We start from the raw sequence: 22,518 nt of genomic DNA, 5'->3' as shown, positions 1-22,518 counted from the left end.
CTACAACTGTGTGTGTATGCTTCTAATCTTTTCCGGATCTTGGTAATTTTTGTGTATTTGTGAATTTTCTTTGTCTCATGTGATTAAAATTTGGCCACGGTCCATAGAAATTGTCTCCGCGGACCGAGTGGGCACGCGAGTCTGTTATGAAACGTGTAGTATTTCACAAGCAATTGCACATAGTTAGCATGCAACAGCAGTCTATAGATGCACTACATCAATGATTTAAGGAATAAATAATTTTGCCTTCAATCTTATCTTGTGTACCGATGTTACGTCGCCGTTACCTTCGCCATTTACCTTGTAGTTTTCCTTGTTGGCCCACCTATAGCGTTTCCATGTGCACAGGTGTAGTGATTAGTGTCCCTTTTTTTATCTGAAACAAATGCTCTGGAATAGATCGTGTTTTCACGAATCTTGCTGCAGGCTGCACTTACGCATGGTGTTCACGCCCTCTTTGCTTTACTCAATATTTGATTCACGGGAAGAATGCCTGGATCATATTAATAACTACATCCCATTCTTTATCAATGACTTTACAATGAATGTTCTTTTGTGAGTTTTTCTTATTAATAAATTAAGTAATTTTCCGACTCAGTGCTACCTCTTCTTTGTCGTGTGGCTAGAGTTGGTGGCGACCCTATCTTTTATATTGATTTCAGTGTCAAGTAGCATTTTCTTATTCAAAGTGCGCGTGGCTCTTTTAGCTATCAGGATACATTCAAAGGGCGCTTCATGCTTCTTGCACATAGCGTCCTTTTATTCACGCCACTTACAACGTTTCTCGCTGTTTTCATTCCTACTACTTCTCATTACCTTTGTCTCTCTTTGATTTGCTCTCAGTCCACATTCGGTACTCATTAGATTGTTCATTCCATTCAGCAGATCATTTAATACTTCTTCACTTTCACTCAGGATAGCAATGTCATCGGCTAATCGTATCATTAATATCCTTTCACCTTGAATTTTAATTCCACTCCTGAACCTTTCTGTTATTTCCGTCATTGCTTCTTCCATGATTAGACTGAACAGTAGGGGGGAAGGACCTCATCCCTGTCAAACACCCTTTTTAATGGGAGCACTTAGTTCTTTGTCGTCCACTCTTATTATTCCCTCTTGGCTCTTGTATGTATTGTATATTAACCGTCTCTCCCTATAGCTTACCTCTTTTTTTCTCAGAATCTCGAACATCTTGCACCATTTTACATTGCCGAGGCTTTTTCCATGTCGACAAATACAATGAATGTGTCGTGATTTTTCTTTAGTCCTGCTTCCCTTATCGACTACCACGTCAGAATTGCCTCTCTCGTGCTTTTACCTTTTCTAAACCCAAACTGATCGTCATCTAGCAAACCCTCAATTTTCTTTTCCATTATCCTGTACATTATTCTTGTCAGCAACTTAGATGTGTGAGCTGCTAAGCTGATTGTGGGGTAATTGTAGCACTTGTCAGCTCTTGCAGTCTTGGACTTGTGTGGATGATATTTTACACACCATCTTTAATAGTCGTTTTGTTTTCACTTGCCCCAATGATTTTAGAAATTCTGTAGGAATGTTGTCTATCCCTTCTGCCTTATTTATCTTACGTCCTCCAAAGCTCGTTTATATTCTGATTCTATAATTGGGACCCCTTCTCTTCTAAATCGAGTCCTGTTTCTTCTTCTATCACTCAGACAAATGTTCCACCTCATATAGGCTTTCAATGTATTGTTTCCACCTATTCGCACTCTCCATTGCATTTAACAGTGGAATTACCGTTGCACTCTTAATGTTACAACACTTGCTTTAAGTTGTTTTGACTTTCCTGTATGCTGAGCCTGTCCTTCCGACAGTCATTTCTTTTTCGATTTCTTCACATTTTTCATGCAGCCATTTCATCTTAGCTTCCCTGCATTTCCTATTTATTTCATTCGTCAAAGACTTGTATTTCTGTATCCCTGAATTTCTCTGAACACTTTTGTACTTCCTCCTTTCTCGATCAACTGAAATATTTCTTCAGTTACCCTTGGTTTCTTCACAGTTTCCTCTTTGTACCTATGTTTCTCTTTCCAACTTCTAGTTGGCCCTTTCCAGAGATATCTATTCCTCTTCAACCGTACTCCCTGAAGAGCTGTTCCTTATTGCTCTATCTATAGCCTTAGAGAATTTCAAGGATATCTTGTCATTCCTCAGTTCTTATATCCCACTTCTTTGCGTATTGATTCTTCCTGACTAATGTCTTAAACTTCAGCCTACTCTTCATCACCACTATATTGTGATCTGTGTCTATATCTGCTCCTGGGTACGCCATACAATCCAGTATCTGATTTCGGAATCTTTGTCTGACCATGATGTGATCCAAGTCAAATCTTCCGTATCAACCGGCCTTTTCCGAGTATACCTTCTTCTTTTGCGATTCATGAACAGAGTATTCGCTATTCGTATTTATAATAGAATTCAAATAGTCTCTCTCCTCTCCAGTTCCTTGTCCCAAGCCCATATTTTCCTTTGGCCTTTTCTTCTACTCCTTCCCCTACAACTGCATTCCAGTCTCCCACGACTATTAGATTTTCCTCTCTGGGAAACTTTTCGGGGAAAATTTAAACAGCTTCAGGGTGAAGATCAGTATTAATATGTTCTTAGGATTTGTACAATCCATAAGGAGTGTTACCTGCTACGCCAGTCACACAACATAGAGTGCTAACAGGCAATCCTCCGCCAGTATTTAGAAAACAGTAGAGGCTAGCTAGCATTTACAGCTTTTAGTAGAGGAAATGGTGCATCAGCAATTATCAGATGGGATTACAGAGCGATAATCCATGGTCGGAGGGTATTGATTGTGGGCAAGAAGTTACCAGATAGAACAAAGAAATATCGGTTTTGTTACGACTATAGATTCTTAACTGAAAAAAGCAGTAACAGGTACGTACCCGATCCCTGATATTGCTGACGCATTAGATAATTTGCAAGTTATTTTTATCCCTAGATTTAAGAAGTTGATATCATTAAACTGAGGTACTTCCTGAGGATAGACCTAAAACAATATTTACCACGACTCCTGATCACTGCTAATATTGTAACATGTCATTTGGGCTGAAAAACGCACCAGCTACATTTCAAAGTTTATTATATGGAGTCCTCGGAGGTTTAAAACCAAATTCATGGTGTATCTTGACAATATAATTATATTGGAAAAAATCCTCGAAGAGCATTTGGAAACGGTATTTCACGGGCTGAGAAAGGCTCGACTTACACTAAACGTTAATCACTTTGCACAATCACTAGGGAACTATCGGGGGAGGGGGGGGGACATATAATTAGCCAAATAGAGTAAGGACAGATTTGCGCCTTACATCAGCAGTGCATGACTTATGACTTTTCGGTCTCTCAGACAGTTGAACAATTACAATCTTTCCTTGGATTAGCAAACTAATATAGAAAATTAATGAAGGCATTTTCTGAGGTAGCATGATCATTAACAAAATTACTGTGGAAAGGTATTACGTTTACGTGGACGCCTGAGTGTCGACTTAGAATAGATAGGGGATCCCGTATTAGAATCAGAATTTAAGAGAGCTTTGGTGGGCTAAAAATGAAATAAGTCAGTAGAGATAGATAACATTCCATCAGAATTTCTAAAATCATTGGGTGAAGTGGCAAGAAAACAACTATTCACGTTGGTGTGTAGATTGTAAGAGCCTGGCTGAATACCATCTGTCTTTCGGAAAAATATCGTCTACACAACTCCGAAGACTGCAAGAGCTTGAAACGTCCCCTTCGAAAAATTTATGAATTACTGTGCTGATAAACCTCTTACGTTATTTGATTTTCAAACAGCTGAGCAGAACTGAACGTACTCAGACATTTCTCTCTTTACTTATTCTGATCAACACTAAACGGACACACAATATTTTTAGCACAACGAAATCTGATTTTCAATAATCCCTACAAAAGAATGGCCCTGACTAACAATAACCTACACCTTTCACGAATCACTTACCTCACAAAAATCTTCGTTACTCGAACTACTGCAATACAGCGAGCGCCAATACTGCCAGCTAAATAAAAGATTCTAATTACTGAAGGCGCTAACTACCGATAGGCATAGTTAGCAAATGAAAGATTTTGATAGAGAACAAACAATGTATTTACCTTAATAATATTCAAAAGTCATCATATATGTATCAGTTCATGATATACAGTATTACAAATTTACTCTTTCTGATGGACATCTCTCCCCCCACATCCACCACTGCTGGCGGCTCACCTCCAACTGCGCAACGCTATGCGCTGTTCACATCCAACTGCCCAACATTACAATAGCAATATTCCAACAACGCAAATCAGCCACAGGCTGCACACAGCACAGTCAGTGATTTTCATACAGAGCGCTACGTGGCGTTACCAACATAAAAACCTAAACAGCCTACTTACAAGCTGACAAGGGCGAGAGTTATCGCACAACCAGCTTAAGAGCTCGTGTCCTAGTTGTTGACAAGAATAATATACAGAAGAATGGGAAAGAAAATTGAGGATGTGTTAAATCACGATCACTTAGGCTTTAGGAAAGATAATGGTACCAGAGAGGCAATTCTGAAGTTGCGGTTGATAATGGAAGCAAGACTAAAGAAAACTCAAGACACGACAGTTGGATTTATCGACCTGGAAAAAGCGTTCGACAATGTAAAATGGTGCAGAATATTCGAAATTCTGAGAAAAATAGGCGTAAGCTGTAGGGAGAGATGGGTAATATACAATATGTATAAGAGCCAAGAGGGAGTAGTAAGAATGGAACACCATGAACGAAGTGCTCGGATTAAAAAGAGTGTAAGACAGGAATTTAGTCTTTCGCCTGTACTGTTCAATCTGTACATCTAAGAAGCAATGGTGGAAATAAAAGAAAGATTCAAGAGGGGAATTAAAATTCAAGGTGACAGGATATCAATGATACGATTCTCTGATGACATTGATATACCGAGTGAAAATGATGACGAACTACAGGATATGCTGAATGGAATGAACAGTTTAATGAGTACAAAGTATGGACTGAGAATGAATCGAAAACGACAAAGGTAGTGAGAAGTAACAGAAATGAGCAAAGGGAGAAACTTGACACCAGGGTTGATGATCATAAAGTAGATGAAGGTAAGGAATTCTTCTCCATAGGCAGAAAAATAACCAATGGCGGACGGAGCAAGGAGGACATCAAAAGCAGATTAGCACTGGCAAAAATGCACTTCCTGGCTAGGAGAAGTATGCTAATATCAAGCATAGGTCTTAATTTGAGGAGGAGATTTCTGAGACTGTATGTTTTGAGCACTACATTATACGACCGTGAAACATGGACTGTGGGAAAACCAGAACAGAAGAGAATCGAAGCATTTGAGGTGTGATGTTACAGACGAATGTTGAAAATATTTGGACTGATAAGGTAAGGAATGAGGAGATTTTGGGCAGGAACGAAGAGGAAATGAATGTGTGGGAGACACTGGCGAGGAGAAGGGTCAGGATGATACGACATCGGTCAAGACTTCATGGAATGTCTTCCATGGTACTAGAGGGAGCTGTAGAGGGCAAAAACTGTAGAGGAAGATAGGGATTGGATTGCATTCAGCAGATAATTGAAGACCTACTATGAGAGGAAAAGTTTGGCACAGCAGAGGAATTCGTGGTTGGTCGCATCAAATCAGTCAGTAGATTGATGACTCGATAAAATAAAAATAAAAGATAGGGTGACGTGTTGAGTTCTGTTTGCAAGGAAGTCTTGAATGCAGTCGCAAATCTGCTCCCATACTCGATAAGCTCGTTTTTTTTCATTAAACGGCAGTGCAGGACGTAGTCAAGTGCCTTCCTTAAGTCAAGGAACACGCTATCAACTTGAACGCCATTGTCTACGACACTGTGGATCTCATGGAGGAACAGGGTCGCTGCGGAATCCATGTTGATTTTTATAGAAGAGAATTTCCTTGTACAAGAACGTGATAATTCTTGCGCGTCAAACATATTCCATTATTCTACAACATATTGACGTCTATATTGTGTGGATCTGTCCTACCATCTTTTATGGAAACGAGAATGACTTGCGCTGTCTTTCAGTCGCTAGGTACTCTTCGTTGCTCAAGCAATCTACGATAAATTACTGCTAGAAGGGGAGCAAGTTGTTTCGTATAATCTGTGTAAAATCTTATAGGTATCTCATCTGGTCCTGGCGCCTTTCCACTACTAAGCGATTGTAATATTTACGGAAGGCAAATGATAGTTTATAAAGTAATGAAAATGCTCAACAAACATAAAAAAATAGATAAATAACATCCAACAAGAAAAATGGGTAGAAAATTACAAGAAATAGTGATTTGAAGAAACATGCTTCACAGGGAATAAAGAGGATGGAATTGAAATATGATGCGTAGATGATTTATGTATGGATGAAATAAGAGAATCTCTAAACTCCACAATAACTAATACGGGCTGGAGAAATGGAGCTATACAGGAAGCATGGTCACAGCCAAAGGTCATATCACTATTTAGAAAAGAAAACAGCAATAATTGCGAGAACTGATAAACCACATCCAAATTTTATGCAAGAATAGTAAAAAAGAGGTTAAAGGTTATATATGAGAGTTTATTAGGCGAAGTACAAATGGGAATTCGGAGGGGACGGTCGACAACAGACACACTATTTATAATTAAACAAATAATCGAAGAAAAGAGAGTGTGAGAAGGAAATCCTTTCGGTATTCATTGACTTTATAAAGGCATTCGATAATGTTGATATGATTTTAGAGGATTATGAGGAAGGGAGGATATCCAAAGCAACCACTAAACGTTTTAAAAACTATTTAAAAACGCAATACTGTGAGTTTAGATATAAATGAGAAGGGTGCAGCATTTCGCCCACATCTTTTAATATTTATTTAGAAGACGCTATCTAAACATGGAGGGAGTCTTTAAATGGGAAAGTAGAGATCATCAGAAATTCCCGCTTGAACTTCCTTTTATGTGCAGACGAAACCAAGCTGACAGCGGAGAATGAAGATGACCTACAAAAGGAATACATTTAACAGCCAGGACATTTGAACATTGTAATTTGACGACTGCAGAAAAGAAGACAAAATCAAAGGCTTTTATTTTATTTATTTATTTAGTCATGGCTCTTCTGTCTGGTTTGATGTGGCCCACCAAGAATTCGTCTGCTGTGTCGCAGGAAGCAGCTACGCGGCTTGCAGGGCCTGTGTGTCTTGGAGTGGGCACTTTTTTAGGTTAAAGGGCCTTAGGGAAAGAAAAGGAGATCTTCAGTCTTAAAGGGTGCAGATCGAACATATAAGAAACATAGATCTAGGAAACAACGGTATAACAGTAGTAAATTGTGGTGGCTGTGTTGGGGGAGTACCAGAGCTTCAAGCGCTTATAGGAAACACTGATGCTCAAATCGTTACAGGTACTGAAAAGGTCGCTAAAGCCGGAGATAAGTTCAGCCGAAATTTTTGCGAAGGATCTAACTGTGTTTAGAAAGCATACCCTAAACGCGATTGGCGGTGACGTTTACTTCAATTTACCCTCGTTATGTTGGCGAAATTGCATGTTTAAGTCCGGAGGTACCATTAAAACGTCATCCGAAATTGTGCTAAACTCATTCTCGGAAAATTATTTCGAGCAGTTAGTTCATGAGCCAACTCGAATTGTAAACGGTTGTGAAAACAAACTTGACCTCTTTGCAACAAAAAATCCTCAGCTTATAAGAAGCATCAAACGGTTTACTGAACAAGGGGTTGTCATAGCGAGACCTCCAAAAATAAACGAAAAATATATTCAAAAAAGGAGATGAAAGTTCACTTGACGCCTTCCTGAGAGACAATTTCCACTCCTTCCAAATTAACTATGTAAGTGTAGGTCAGATGTGGCTTCGATTCAAAGAAATAGTATCGACAGAAAGTGGGAGTTTTGTACCAAATAACACAACAAGTGATGGAGCTTATCCCCCTTGGTATACACAACGGGTCAGAACATAGTTGCAGAAACAACGAAAAAAGCATGCAAATTTTAGTGAAAGCAGATTGGCGATCTTTTACAGAAGCTCAAGTTTTTGCTCGCACTTCAATGCGACATGCCTACGATAGTTTCAACAAAAAAACTGTGACTTGAAACCTGGCAGAAAATCCAATGATATACTGACCGCATGTAAAGTACACTACCGGTAAGACACAATCAATGCCTTCTCTGCTCGTTAGCAATGGAAATACTATCGATGACAGCGCTCTTAAAGAAGGGTTACTAAACCAAGCTTTCCGAAATTAATTCACCAAAGAAGACGAATAACCTTACCTTGGAACTCTTTCATTTCGTCCGTGGTTGCATATAAAAATAACAATTTGGGAATAAAGACGAAGTAAATATTCCAGAATTCGAATCAAGAACAGCTGCCAAATTACGTAACTTAGAAGTAGATATCCTCGGAGTAATGAAGCAACTTGAATAAATAAAAGCAAGTCTTGCGGTCCAGACTGTAAACCAATTAGGTTCCTTTCAGAGTTTGCTGATGTTATAGTTCCATACATCACAATCACATACAATCGCTCTCTCAGCCAAAGGTGAGTATTCAAAGTCTGGAAAGTTGCACAGGTAACACCAATATTCAAGAAAGGCAATAGGAATAACCCACTAAATTACGGGCCCACATCATTAACGTCGATATGCAGCATCGTTCGTGTGAAACAAAAGAAGTGCTGAGTGCTACTGATAAGGTATTTCAAATTGATTTAATATTTCTAGATATCAAGGAGGCTTTCGATACTGTATCCCGTAAGCGACTTGTAAATCTGCCTGCTTATCGAATATCGTCTCAGTTATGCGATTGGATTCGTGATTTCCTGTCGGAGAGGCTACAGGTCGCTGTAACTGAAGGAAAGTCATTTCTGAAGGAAAGTGATTTCTGAATAGAAGTGATTTCTGAACAGAAGTGATTTCTGGCGTTCCCCAAGGAAATGTTATCGGCCCTATGCTATTCCTTATCTGTATAAACTATTTAGAAGATAATTCGAGCAGTCGACTTTGGTTATTTTAATATGATACCATCGTTTATCGTCTAGTTAAGTTATCAGAAGATCAAAACAAATAGCAAAACGATTTAGAAAAGATATCGGTATGGTGTAAAAATTGGCAGTTGACCCTAATTAATGTAAAATGTGAGGTCATCCATATGGGTGTGAAAAGGAATCCGTTAAACTTCGATTACACGATAAATCAATCAATGTGAAGGTCGTGAATTCAACTAAATACCTAGGAATTGCAAGTACGAACAACTTAATTTGGAAATACCACATAGAAAATGTCATGGGGAAGAAGAACCAAAGACTACGATTTATTGGAAGAACACTTTGAAGGTTCAACAAATCTACTAGACTGCTATACTACGCCTGTTCGTCCTCCTCTTTTTAGAACTGCTGCTCGGTACGAGATCCTTATCAGAAAGTATTAACGGAGTACATAGTGAAACTCCAATGAAGAGCAGCACATTTTGTAGTACCGATAAATAAGGAAGAGAATTTCACGGACATAATACAGGATTTGGGCGTTTCTCGTTGCGGTGGTATCTTATCACAAAATTTCAATCACCACCTTTCAACTCCGAATGCGAAAATATCTTACTGACGTCGACCTACAAAGGGAGAAACGATCTTCATAACAAAACAAGGGAAATCACAGCTGGCACGGAAAGATATATGTGTTCGTTTTTCCCACGCGCTGTATGAGAGTGGAGTAATAGACAATTATTCTGGTTCGATGAACCCTCTGACAAGCACTTAAGTGTGATTTCCACAGTATCAACTAACATCGCACAGATCCATGCCCGAGGCAGGATTCGAACCCGCGACCGTAGCGGTCGCGCGGCTCAGACTGTAGCGCCTAGAACCGCTCGGTCACACCGGACGGCTCACAGTATCCGTTTCATCTCCGAGTAGGAATCTAAACCTACTTTCTCAGTTATTTTCTGGGTGTATTCCAATCTCTGTCCACCTTTACAGCTTTTATCGTCTACTTCTCCCTCAAGTAACATGGAAATTATTCCCTGATATCTTAACAGATGTCCTGTCAATGTGTTCCCGTCTTGCCAAATTTGTATGTATATTCCTTTCCTCGTCGATTCTGCGGAGAACCTCCTCATTCATTACACTATCAGTCTAGCTAAAGTTGTAGATTCTTCTGTAGCAACACATCTCAAATCTCCGATTGTCTTCTGTTCCGGGTTTTTTACACAGTGCATGTTTCATATCCATTGAAGTCTGTGCACCAAACGTACATTCTCAGAAATTTCTTCGTCAAATAAAGGGCAACGTTTGATAATAGTATACTTCCCTCGGCCAGGAATATCCCTTTTGACAGTGCTAGTCTGCTTTTTATGACCTCCTTGCTCCAACCGTCATGGGTTATTTTGCTGCCTTGCAATAGAACTTATTAACTTCATCTACTTCGTTATCACCACTTTTGATGTTAAGATATCGTTTCGACATTAGTAGCTCTCCACTTTCAGGAAAGCTATCTGGGTTTGATCAAGATCGTTTACACGGATTAATCCATAAAGATCCACGTCATTGCATTCGTCAACTGGCAAATGTGTTGAACTGTGATCATTCCACGATCGTGCGACATTTGCATTAAATATGGAACGTTCAAAATCGGGTGTATGTGTAACGCATGCTCTAAGCAAAAATCACAAAAATCAAATTATATGCATATCTGATTGCTCGTTACCAATCGGCTCGTGAATGTCACTGACCATTCCTAGCCTGTAACGTCACTCGTGACGAGAAATGGTGTCTTTATGCTATCGTAAAGAAGAAAAAGGAATGGATGAGCCAAGACAATGCAGAAACTCCCAGTACAATGACCAGCGAACATCCACAAAAGATGCGACTGTGCGGTGTACTACGAATTGCTTCCAGTGGTGCACTGCTGACATTTATCGTCAATAACTAAGACGTCTTTCAGACGCAATCCAAGAACAACGTCAAGGAAGACTGCTTGAAGTGATGGTACTCTAACGTCCCGCCGCATTCTTCTAGACTGACAAAAAGTAATATACAGTAGTTGGATTGGGAAGTCATTCCTCGCCCACCTTCTACACCTGAAGTAGCGCTCTCAAATTTTCACCTTTTTCGCTCTCTATCGAAAACTTTTCATGGAACTTCCTTTAGGATGAAAATGCGCTCCGTTTATGATTCGACGAGTTTCTTCAGTCGTGGAATCGAAAAGTTTCCAGACTCCTGTAAAAAGTGAAAGAGAATATATTATTGATGACTAAAGTCTCTGTTATGTGTATCTCTTACGCACAGCGCAGTACAAACTAATGAGTCAAGCGGTGGACAATGAAACAGTCAAATAATCCTAACAAACGTTAAGTCCGAAAACCAAAAATTTTCCCCGAAATAACGTACTTGCAGACTTTTTCGGAAGCTTATGTTTCTGTTATTATGTGCCGGAATGACCCAACTACTAAAAACTGTCGATGCCCTCCCGATGCTGCGGTCGGCGTTCAACATATATCTGATTGGTTTTTCTACTAAACCTTAAAAAACTTCTTCTGTATTCCACATGCGGTAGTAGGCGCCGACCGCTACTTGGGGACGAATGTGTTTGGCGGTAGCCTTGTGTGTGGAGTGCGGTCATTCTGGTGTATATGACAATGACAATGCAAATATAACTTTTAGTAATCAAACTGCGAATAAAGTTACAAAATATTAAACGTGCTGTGGAACTCTTTCCCCTGTGAAAAGAACCATACAGCAACGAACGCAATCCATGCAACCAACACGTGACAATGCATCGAGACATGGAGGTAACCTGTTATCAATGGCCGGCCGGGGTGGTCGAACGGTTCTACGAGCTACATTCTGGAAACGCGCGACCGCTGCGGTCGCACGTTCGAATCCTGCCTCGGTCATGGATGTGTGTGATGTCCTTAGGTTAGTTAGGTTTAATTAGTTCTAAGTTCTAGGCGAGTGACGATCTCAGAAGTTAAGTCGCATAGTGCTCAGAACCATTTGAACCATCTACTCTTCATCCACAAGCTGGCAGGAACTAGTTTGGGGTGTAAGGTACTATCTTTATTCTTTTTGATTAAAAGTACTGCGATTTTTTGGAACGTGTCGGAAAATGTAATACAGCTCCATACTGTGTGGATTCTAATTTTTATGCAGTGCTCTAGATCGCTTACACTGTCATACAAAGAAATTTCTAAAGATTCTCCAAAATACTACTGAAAATTTACCCACTGATAGCATGGAAAAACAAAAGGAATCTGCTATACAACTACGATAATTCCATTTAACTATTGAATACCTAAAATATTTAACAAATGAAATAAGTTCGCGTATGATGAAATATTTTCGTAACAGAGTTTGAGCTAAATACAAAGTATGATGAAATGCTTGAGAAAAGCAGGCAAAGAAAAATAGAGCAACAGATTAGTATCATCTAGAAATGAAAAAAAGGCACTGTAATTTACTACCTCAGTTTTCAAAAAGACGGTTAATGGTAGGGTGAGCTAAAATATGTAGTACAACATAATATATTTAAAATAGTATCGAAATTTTCTAATTCGATGGAAGACCTGCTTTTCTCGTCAGCATTTGTTTCTCAGCATCATAGCCCGCTAACGATGGAAAATGTTCCATCCGTGATTTGGATTCTTTATATTTCTAATTATACTGCTGGACGGCCTTCCGTACGTCACAATCATATGTTAACTTACGGATAATCGCACGAAGACTTTCTTTTCCGTGTATATTTAAATATTTACATTTTATATATTATGTTTCTGCATGGGAACGAATCAAGCACTTGCCTAGACGATTTTTAGAAGATCTCGTAAAAAATAAACACCGAGAAATTACGGTATACTAGGCCACAAGCAGTTAAGCCGGCACCCGGGTTCGAACCAGATCTGCTCATATTTTCTGTATTACATGCTAGTACGCTGCGTGTCTGAAGCTACACAAATGGGTTAGTGCTTGCAAAGATTTGTAGAAAATACCAGGGTCGAGTAAAAAGTCCTTGTCACATGTAGATGGACAGACACGTTAACTTCTTATTTATAATAAAGTCATATAACAGCACATTCATATTATTCTGAAACATGCCATTTTCTCTTCCAAATACACAAATTATTTTCTTTCATGCATATCGTTTAAATTTCAATCGATTGTATTATATTTGAGAACGAAGAATGTTTTGCTGAATATTTTTCGTCAACTGCTGATATTTTATGAAAGAATGTGTGTTGTTTATCGGAAGCCGACGGCAACGAGAACGTTGTTGGAAAAACGTATGGAATGTGCGAATAATATTGACAGTCGGAATTATTTCAAAATTATTTTTAATATACATTCGAAGACCCATGACTGGAATGAAACTCTGAATATTGCACACGGATAATAAAAAAATCTTTTTAGTATAATTTCAACTAATTTATTTTCGAAATAGTGAAAAGTTATGCCGTAGCTGAAAGAACGGCAGTTAACATGCACCTAAGCAGGAATTTTCGCTGCTGTTGCCGTGTCATGACGTAAATGGAGATGGCGTGGCTTTGCTTTTAGGCCCTTCAGTATGCAAGTGGTAGCGATTTTGCGATGAACCAGTAATATAGTAAAATTACTGCGTCCTGAATTACTTTGGAAGATTGAAGTTACGGTAGTTATTACATCTGCAGCGTGGCACAACATTGTAACTGTACCTTAGTACTGCTCGTCAGTCTCAGATCCCTACCAGATTCATAGAGGAAATAGAAAACATCCAAAGAAGAGCAGCTCTTTTCGTTACAGGTTCATTCAACAAACGCTAAAACATCACAGAAATCCTGTCAACTCTAGTGGCAGACGCTCCACGAGAGGCGTTCTGCAGCACGGTGGGGTTTACTGTTAAAGTTTAGAGATCATAAATTCCTATAAGAATCGTCCTCCCACACATATCTTGCGAAAATACTATGAATGCAGAGAGATTCGAGGCCACACGAAGACTTACCAGGAAATTTCTGACACCGGTACATAAATTACCCCCCGCCACACACCATACGCTAGCTTGCGGTGTACTGATGTAGATGCAGTGACCTCTGTTGTGAAGTGTGTGTACTAAGAAACGTTTTTGTAGTATGGCGATAATTAGGCCGAATTCGCTGTAGTGGAAGAATTAGGCGCACGCATCCTGTAGTAATAAGCGCAAGTCGTCGCGTTGTTAATGTTCCTCAAGCAATATGTCTCATACAAATCAGCCGTTTGGGTGCGTTAAGTGCGCAGAAGGGAGGTGGTTGGACATCCGGTATTCATCTGGCAAGGAGGGAGGTGCACTGAGAAAGCACCTGTGGAATGCCCTATGATTTCAGGTTCACTGCAGTATAGCCATTACTCGTCACAAAACGCACAATGCTCATGTTGTTCTTTTCCTGCGAGTTATCATCCATAGTACAATGAAGTATTTTTTTATAATACAAAATAATAGTACGGTAATAATGTGGAAGTGTTCCATCTGAGAGTTCGCATGTTCACAACGAATCGTTTTCCATATTTCTCGTTGCTGCCAGAGGAACGTCCGTAGTGATGGTTAATGTGATATCTTAATTCAAGATTACAATTCATACATATTCAAAAAATCTTGTTGTTGGAGAAATTTCTATTTTGATACTATTATTTATCGCAGCCCTCACGTACTTTCTTGTCGCCAAAGAGACATGGTTTAATTTTTAATATTTTGTACACGCAGTATACGAGGGAAAGTTCCTTAAACCAGAAGTTTGTTTTAAGAAAAAGATTTAATAGCTTGACTCTATTGGATGTTAAATGCCATTCCCTTACTCTGACCTTTTGACCTAGCTTGCCTAGCTAGTTATAGGGGGATAGGGGTGGGATTGGGGGGGATGGAGGTGGGGGTGGAGCAACATTTTAACGTAGACACCAGACCATGGTAACCTCATCACTTCAACACTTTTCACGTTATCACATAATTGTCAGAAATGAAGGAAGAGATAAGTGAGAGAAAAAGTAATTCTAGGGCATGCGTATTGACAAATAGTAAATAAGGTAAGTATTATAAGGATACCATCTGTTATGAACAACACAGTGCAAAAGATGGACGTAAATGAATGATATTATATAAATTGAAGGTGGAGGAGGGAAAAAGGAAATGAAAGGGAAGGGACATATCGAAAAGAACAGACACAACGCATTCATATAATTAATTCACCTCGATGGCCAATTAATCCACCTCCTTTAGTGCGGATGCTCAATTACGTCCCACCTCCTGCGGGAATCTCAAAGTAGTGAAGATGGAGGATATGGACGGGGTGTGTAGGTAGGTGGCGCTGACTGGGAATGTAGGTTGGCCGAAAGGCGCGCCGGGGTAGTCCGCCCAGTTGTGCTAAACACTGTGTCCAGGTGGCGCAGTGGTTTACGCAACTGTCTAGCAAGCAGGAGATCCCAGGTTCGAATCCTGGACTAGCACACACCTTACGTCGTCGCCGCTGATTCCGCGTAATGTCCCGATGCAACAGATATCAGTAGCTCCTTCCCTTTACTTTCCTATCTCTCTCCTCCACCTTCAATTTACATAACATGTATCACAGCTGTGGACTGGGCGTGGACATGTCTGTTCTTTTGGACATGTCCACAAGAACAGACACCATGAATTCACATAAAAGTAATTAAACCTGCGTCTGCCATATGACAACGCTGCCAACCCAGACCTGGATCTAAGGATGTGCTAAGAATCTGGTCAGTCTTAAGTCAATTTGCGTTCTTTATTTGTACTTTTGATTTCTAGTCTGTCACCTAAATACTAAGCTAAAAATGTTGGAGCTTATTTATGGCTTCTGGCAGATGGTTTGACTTGCTTAAACTGTTCAGCGTTTCAGATGAAAATGGAAATGCCGTGTGGCTAGGGCCTCCCATCGGGTAGACCGTTCGCCTGGTGCAAGTCTTTCGAGTTGAAGCCAATTCGGCGACTTGAGTGTCGATATGGATGAAATGATGATGTTAAGGACAACACAACATTTAGTCCCTGAGTGGAGAAAATCTCCGACCTAGCCAGGAATCGAACCTGAGCCGTTAGGTATGACATTCCGTCGTGCTGACCACTCAGCTACCAGGGGCAGACAGCGTTTCATATAATTACTGCTGCTCTGACACTACTTTTAAAAATTCTCAGTCTGACACAGGTGCAACATAAACGTGACCAAAACACTGTGATTATCAAAATTTCGGCGTTTATGTGGCGCTCTACGAAATTTAAGATATGTATGTTTACTTTTCTGTTTATAGAGAAAGTGTAGAAAGTTCTGTGAAAAAAAAAGAATAAAATTGTGTTACAAGAAGAGATAAAGTAATCTTCAGAATATTGTAGCCATGGGAATGTATCAGAAGTCCACATAAAGCTAAAGAACACAGTGGGCGATTGGCATAGCACTGAAGTCACATGCACAAGTTAGAAGTTGGCCACAGTATTCAAACACTCCAGAACAACAACACTTAAAAACCACTGTTCAAGACGGAGCACACATGACAAAGAGTAAAATCTGCTGGGAGGGACCTGACAAGGGAGGGGAGGTCTGACAGAGGCGAAAAGAGAGGATAGAGGGGGCAGATGGTGGGAGGAAAGGCAAAAGGCAGATGAGTCGGGGGGGCACCAAGGGGCAGGAGACGGGTGCACTAGGAGATGAGGAGGGAAGGCAAATCAGGAGGGAGCGCAGAGGCACAGAAGGACGTACTGGAAAGGGTGGGGGTGGAGAAGGGAGGAAAAAGCCACTCAGGGGAACAGAAGAGTGGGGGAGCCCTGAGGGGGGAGGGAAAAGGTAGGTTTAGAGTTGGTAGGAAAGGTAGATATCAGGGTGAAGCTCATCATCTGGGTCCTGTATCGTTCAAGAACTGTGGGAGAAAAGGAGTAATCAAACTGGGGATCGTTGGGAATGCAGAAGACCTCAGAGAGGTGGGAAGCAAAATGGTTAGCTTTATTGAGGTTGTCAGGGAAGGGGCTGTCATTGTAGAAAAGGGGATAGTGCAGGATGGAATGGCTACCAGTCAGGCGGTGGAAGGCAGACCAAGACTTGGACGAGTTGACTGGGAGGGTGGAGTTGAGGCACGTACATGTCTGGCGCCAGTCACAGCGTTTCTTTGCTGTTAAGAGGTTTCGGATGTGTCATTTTAATTCCCAGTGGCAGAGGAGTGTATACCGATCATGGGTGTGGAGGAAGGAGTGGCAGAGCCTGCAGGATTCACTGAGAAGGACAGCCTATGGAGGAAGAATAGGGCAGTAAGGGTGGATAAGTGGGCCTCCATGGCGTTAGTGATGGACTTCTGGAGGAAGGACGAGGCATGGGTGACATAAGCAGGATGGTGAAAGGTAACGGGCAGCTTTCGATCTGTGATGCAATGGATTCCCATTAGGGATCCCCATTGGCGGAGCGGCATTCATGGACGGACTTCAGTGGGGCATCAGGTTGGGGGCAGGAGGTTCTTGCTACCAGTGGGGTCGAGGACATCCGCAGCAATACGACCGAGGAGGGTGGGGGAAGTGAGGATATCCAGGGTGGAATTACTTTTGGGACGTGGGCTGTGGAGGCGAACAGGATCACCATAGAGAGTGGCGAGGAACTGATACGACTCCCGAAAGGTGGCAGGGCCATGACTGTGGATGTTGAGATCTGAGGCAACACGTAGGTGGAGAGGTGTGATCAACATGGGAGATGAAGTCGTAGGGGAGAGGAGTTGCGGAAGGGAAAAAAGACACTGAGGATGAGGTGTTCGGTTGGGTCATTGAGCAAGGGTTGTTGCTAGACAGGGATATTCCGTGGCCAATAGCGACCCCAACTCGTGCTCAGGGAAGGGGATTCTCAGTGCAGTGAAGGAGGTAGTGAGAGGTGTATACGTTTGGAGGAAGGTTCCGTTATTCAAGTACATCATGTCCTGCTGCAGTCCCACATTCCTTGATGCAGAGCGCTGAATAGCGGATTATTTGTACCGCTACCAGCCTCTCCCCCTTCCGCCCCCGCCACCTATAAGTGGCGACGGGGGCGAAATAAAGTCAGTTTTACTCCCTGACGAAGATGAAGATGGATAGCATCGAAAGCTTGAAAATTTATCCGAATTAGACGCTGAAGGTGAACCAAGAAATTTTTATAGAAGGACTCAGTCGCGAAAAACTTTGTGCCATAAGAGGAGATACCTGAAAACGGTGCATTGAAGGCCTCTACGAGATGGAAAACTTATTTAATGGCGTGTCAGAAGACGAAATGAGAGTCGATGTCAAAGGTATATGGAATCCGCCATTACTGTCAGTGTTATATATAGTTTTGGAAGACTTGCGTTCAATAAGACAACTCCGTTGGATTTTCTAAAATCGTTGGGGTGGAGTGGCAACCAAACGACTGTTCATGTTGGTTAATAGAATCTATGAGGCAGGCTGCATAATGTGAGACTTTCAAGCACACAATTTAGAAGACAGTAAGAGCAGGTGAGTGCGAGAACTATCACACCGTTAGCTTAACATGACAAGAATAATATGCACAAGACTGGAAAACAAAACAGTGGATCTGTTGGATAAGGATCACTTCTGCTCTAGGAAAGACAGAGGCACCGGAGAGGCAATTCTGAAGTTGGTCTTTGTGATGGAAACAAGGCTTAAGAAAGATAAAATCTCGAACATTGTCGCCATATAAAAAGCGTTAGTGTAAAAAGGCGCATCATATCCGTAATTTTCAAGAAAATGGATCTAAAATGTAGTGAAAGATGGGTAATATATAACAACTATACGAGAACCAAGACGGAAAATAACAATGGAATACCTAGAACTAAGTAGTCAGATTAAAAGGCTGCAAGACAGGGATGTACTCTGTCGCCCTCACAGTTCGGTCCATACATCGAAGAAGCAGTATCGGAAGTAATAGAAAGGCTCAGGACTGGGATGAAAATTCGGACTCGAAAATATTAATGATGAGATTCGCTGATGTCATTACTATACTGATCGAAAGCAAGGAAGAATTACGGGACATACTAAACGGAATAAGCAGTCTAGCAAGTTAAGGACTGTGATACCCTAGCAACAAAATTACGCAATTACGCATAACGGACGAAGCAAGGGGGGCATAAAAAATAAAGTAGAAAAAACATAGACGGCACTCCTATCCAAAAGAATTATTAAACATAGTACATGTTTTGAGGACGAAAGTTCTGGGAATGTGTCTTTTGAGAAGAGCACTGTATTGGAGCGCATCATCTGCTGTTGGAACACTGGAAAAAAAGTAATATCGAAGTGTTTGAGTAGTGGTGGTATTACAAGACCCTAGAATTAGGGTAAGCGATAAGAAATCAGGAAGTTCTCCACAAGCTCGGAGAGGAGAGAAAAATATGAAAACATTAGCAGAAAGAAAGGACAGGATGGTAGGATATGTGTTAAGGCACCAAGTAATAATGTCCACGGTATGTGAGGGAGATGAAGAGTGTAAAAGATGTAGCGGGACACAGAGACTGGAATACCTCCAACAAATAATTGAAATGGATGGGTGCAAATACTGCTCTGAGATGAAGAGGTTGGTGCAGGAGAGGAATCCGTGGCGAGTCACATCAAACCGGCACAGAGACTGATGACGGAAAAAAGAAAATGCTGTAATATTAAAAAGACGTTCTCCTAAAAGTGGTGATAAATTTGTTCGGCCGTGACAGGTTAAACGTTTTCATACTGATTGAGTAAAAACATCTCTGGAAGTTTTTTTAGACCAGACTGTTACGACCTGCGGAAAAAAAGCTTGAGATATGGAGTTTTTACTCCCTTGATCAAATGTAGGTACACTGGATTAAGAGTTTCGGCAGGGACAAGCTGCCATCTTCAGATCCTCTGCGTGCTGGATATGAAACCATGCTGTACCGGTAACTGCACGTTTGTTTTTGTACCGTAAACGCGCGGTTTATTGCACAGTATGAATGCATAATCTGTACACCGAGGATCTGAAGATGGCTGCTTAGTCCTGCCGCAACTTGTAATCCAGTGTACCTACAAGCGATGAAGGCAGCAAAGACTTAACAGCTTTCTTTACACAATTCATGATCGCTCTCCAGCTCGCAATGTCAGGTATTTATATTAATGTTATGAAATGTATTTATTGACTGACGATCGCTATTTTAGCTTTGTGCCATTAAAAAACACAGCAGAATCCACTTAAGATGAATGAATAGCACTAAGGCACTCTATAGTCAGCTGTTACTGGAGAATAGCAACATAGGCGAAATCGTGATGTTTAGTCAGTAAGTAGATTTAACGACATGCAGGCGGAAAATGTTCTCATGTTTAAAATATAGCAGAACTATGTACACAGATAAACAGAAAAGTTAATAATAGGTATATTTCTTGTAGTTACGAAAAGATCAACATGAACTGAGAGTAGATTGGGTACCAAATCGAAGGGGCCTATACACTGGTAAAGTTATATCTTCTGATTATAAATAATTATAACCACTTGTATTACATTTACCTCAAAGATACACGCATTTAATTGGTTATGTGGATAATTTTAAACACTTCTTAAAGCTCTATTTCTAAGCAATTACTTGTAAAGCTAACAGATCAATTCTTATGCGCATGATGGAGAAAGGTGCTTTAGTCAAACCATATATTTAGTTAAAAAAATACGAAGTTAAAATTAAACGAATTTGATGAATATAAGCCGCCAGAAGCGACCTTAAACAGATGAGTTAGGGGGTAAAATGTGTTAATTAGCTGTTAGATAAGGCGGTATCTTTGTTGCGGAATAACAAAGTGGAGTGAGGCAGCGACGCGGGCGGGCTGAGTTAGCATCGCTCGTTAGGCGGAGTGCCTGCGCCGGAGATTACCACGGTAAATACGCGCCTCCCGTGAAAGCGCGGGGGATGCCGGTTAACTTCCCCCGGGGTCGCACCGCTCCCGCAGGATTTGCGAATATAAAAGCGAGCAGTGGCTGCGGCATCGCTCCTGCGTAGGAGGCGCGCCAGGTAGGGACCATTAGGTGCTGCTACCTACCTCACGGGTCGCCTAGGCGCCGGCTAGAGCCATACTTACACAAGCGACTCTCTTGTCTCAGTTGGTTACTCTTGGCAAGTGAGTCTACTACAACACCACCGGAATACTCTCTGTGCTGAATGAAACCTACAATTGCGCTCTACCAAAACGACAGTTCGGTAGTTTTGGTACAGTTCACAAGAAACATAGAAAACAGAGGATTACCTGTAATACTGGTAGCATTGGTAGGGAAAGAAACGACTTCTCTTCGTTTTTTGTTTGTATATGATTAGAATCACACACCGTTCAGTGTTAGTGCATTGTGTACACTACTGGCCATTAAAATTGCTACACCAAGTAGAAATGCAGATGATAAATGGGCATTCATTGAACAAATATATTATAGTAGAACTGACATGTGATTACATTTTCACGCAATTTGGGTGCATAGATCCTCAGAAATCAGTGCCCAGAACAACCACCTCTGGCCGTAATAACGGCCTTGATACGCCTGGGCATTGAGTCAAACAGAGCATGGATGGCGTGTACGGGTACAGCTGCCCATACAGCTTCAACACGATACCACAGTTCATCAACAGTAGTGACTGGCGTATTGTGAGGAGCCAGTTGCTCGGCCACCATTGACCAGACGTTTTCAATTGGTGAGAGATCTGGAGAATGTGCTGGCCAGGGCAGCAGTGGAACATTTTCTGTATCCAGAAAGGCCCGTACAGGACCTGCAACATGCGGTCGTGCATTATCCTGCTGAAATGTAGGGTTTCGTAAGGATCGAATGAAGGGTACAGCCACGGGTCATAACACATCTGAAATGTAACATCCACTGTTCAAAGTGCCGTCAATGCAAACAAGAGGTGACCGAGACTTGTAACAACCCCATACCATCACGCCGGGTGATACGCCAGTATGGCGATGGCGAATATACGCATCCAATGTGAGTTCACCGCGGTGTCGCCAAACACGGATGCGACCATCATGATGCTATAAACAGAACCTGGATTCATCCGAAAAAACGACGTTTTGCCATTCGTGCACCCAGGTTCGTCGTTGAGTACACCATCGCAGGGGGTCCTGTCTGTGATGCAGCGTCAAGGGTAAACGCAGCGATGGTCTCCGAGCTGATAGTCCATACTGCTGCAAACGTCGTCGAACTTTTCGTGCACATGGTTGTTGTCTTGCAAACGTCCCCATCTGTTGACTCAGGGATTGAGACGTGGCTGCACGGTCCGTTACATCGTTTCATCTCGACTGCTAGTGACACGAGGCCGTTGGGATCCAACACGGCTTTCCGTATTACCCTCCTGTCCCCGTCGACGCCATATTCTACTAACAGTCATTGGATCTCGACCAACGGGAGCAGCAATGTCGTGATACGATAAACCGCAATCGCGATAGGCTACAATCCGACCTTTATCAAAGTCGGAAACATGATGGTACGCATTTCTCCTCCTTACACGAGGCATCACAACAACGTTTCACTAGGCAACGCCGGTCAACTGCTGTTTGTGTATG

This window comes from Schistocerca americana, chromosome 1 (genome assembly GCF_021461395.2).
Source record: "Schistocerca americana isolate TAMUIC-IGC-003095 chromosome 1, iqSchAmer2.1, whole genome shotgun sequence".
NCBI classification, from domain to species: domain Eukaryota; kingdom Metazoa; phylum Arthropoda; class Insecta; order Orthoptera; family Acrididae; genus Schistocerca; species Schistocerca americana.
Note: the sequence above shows the minus strand (reverse complement) of the source record.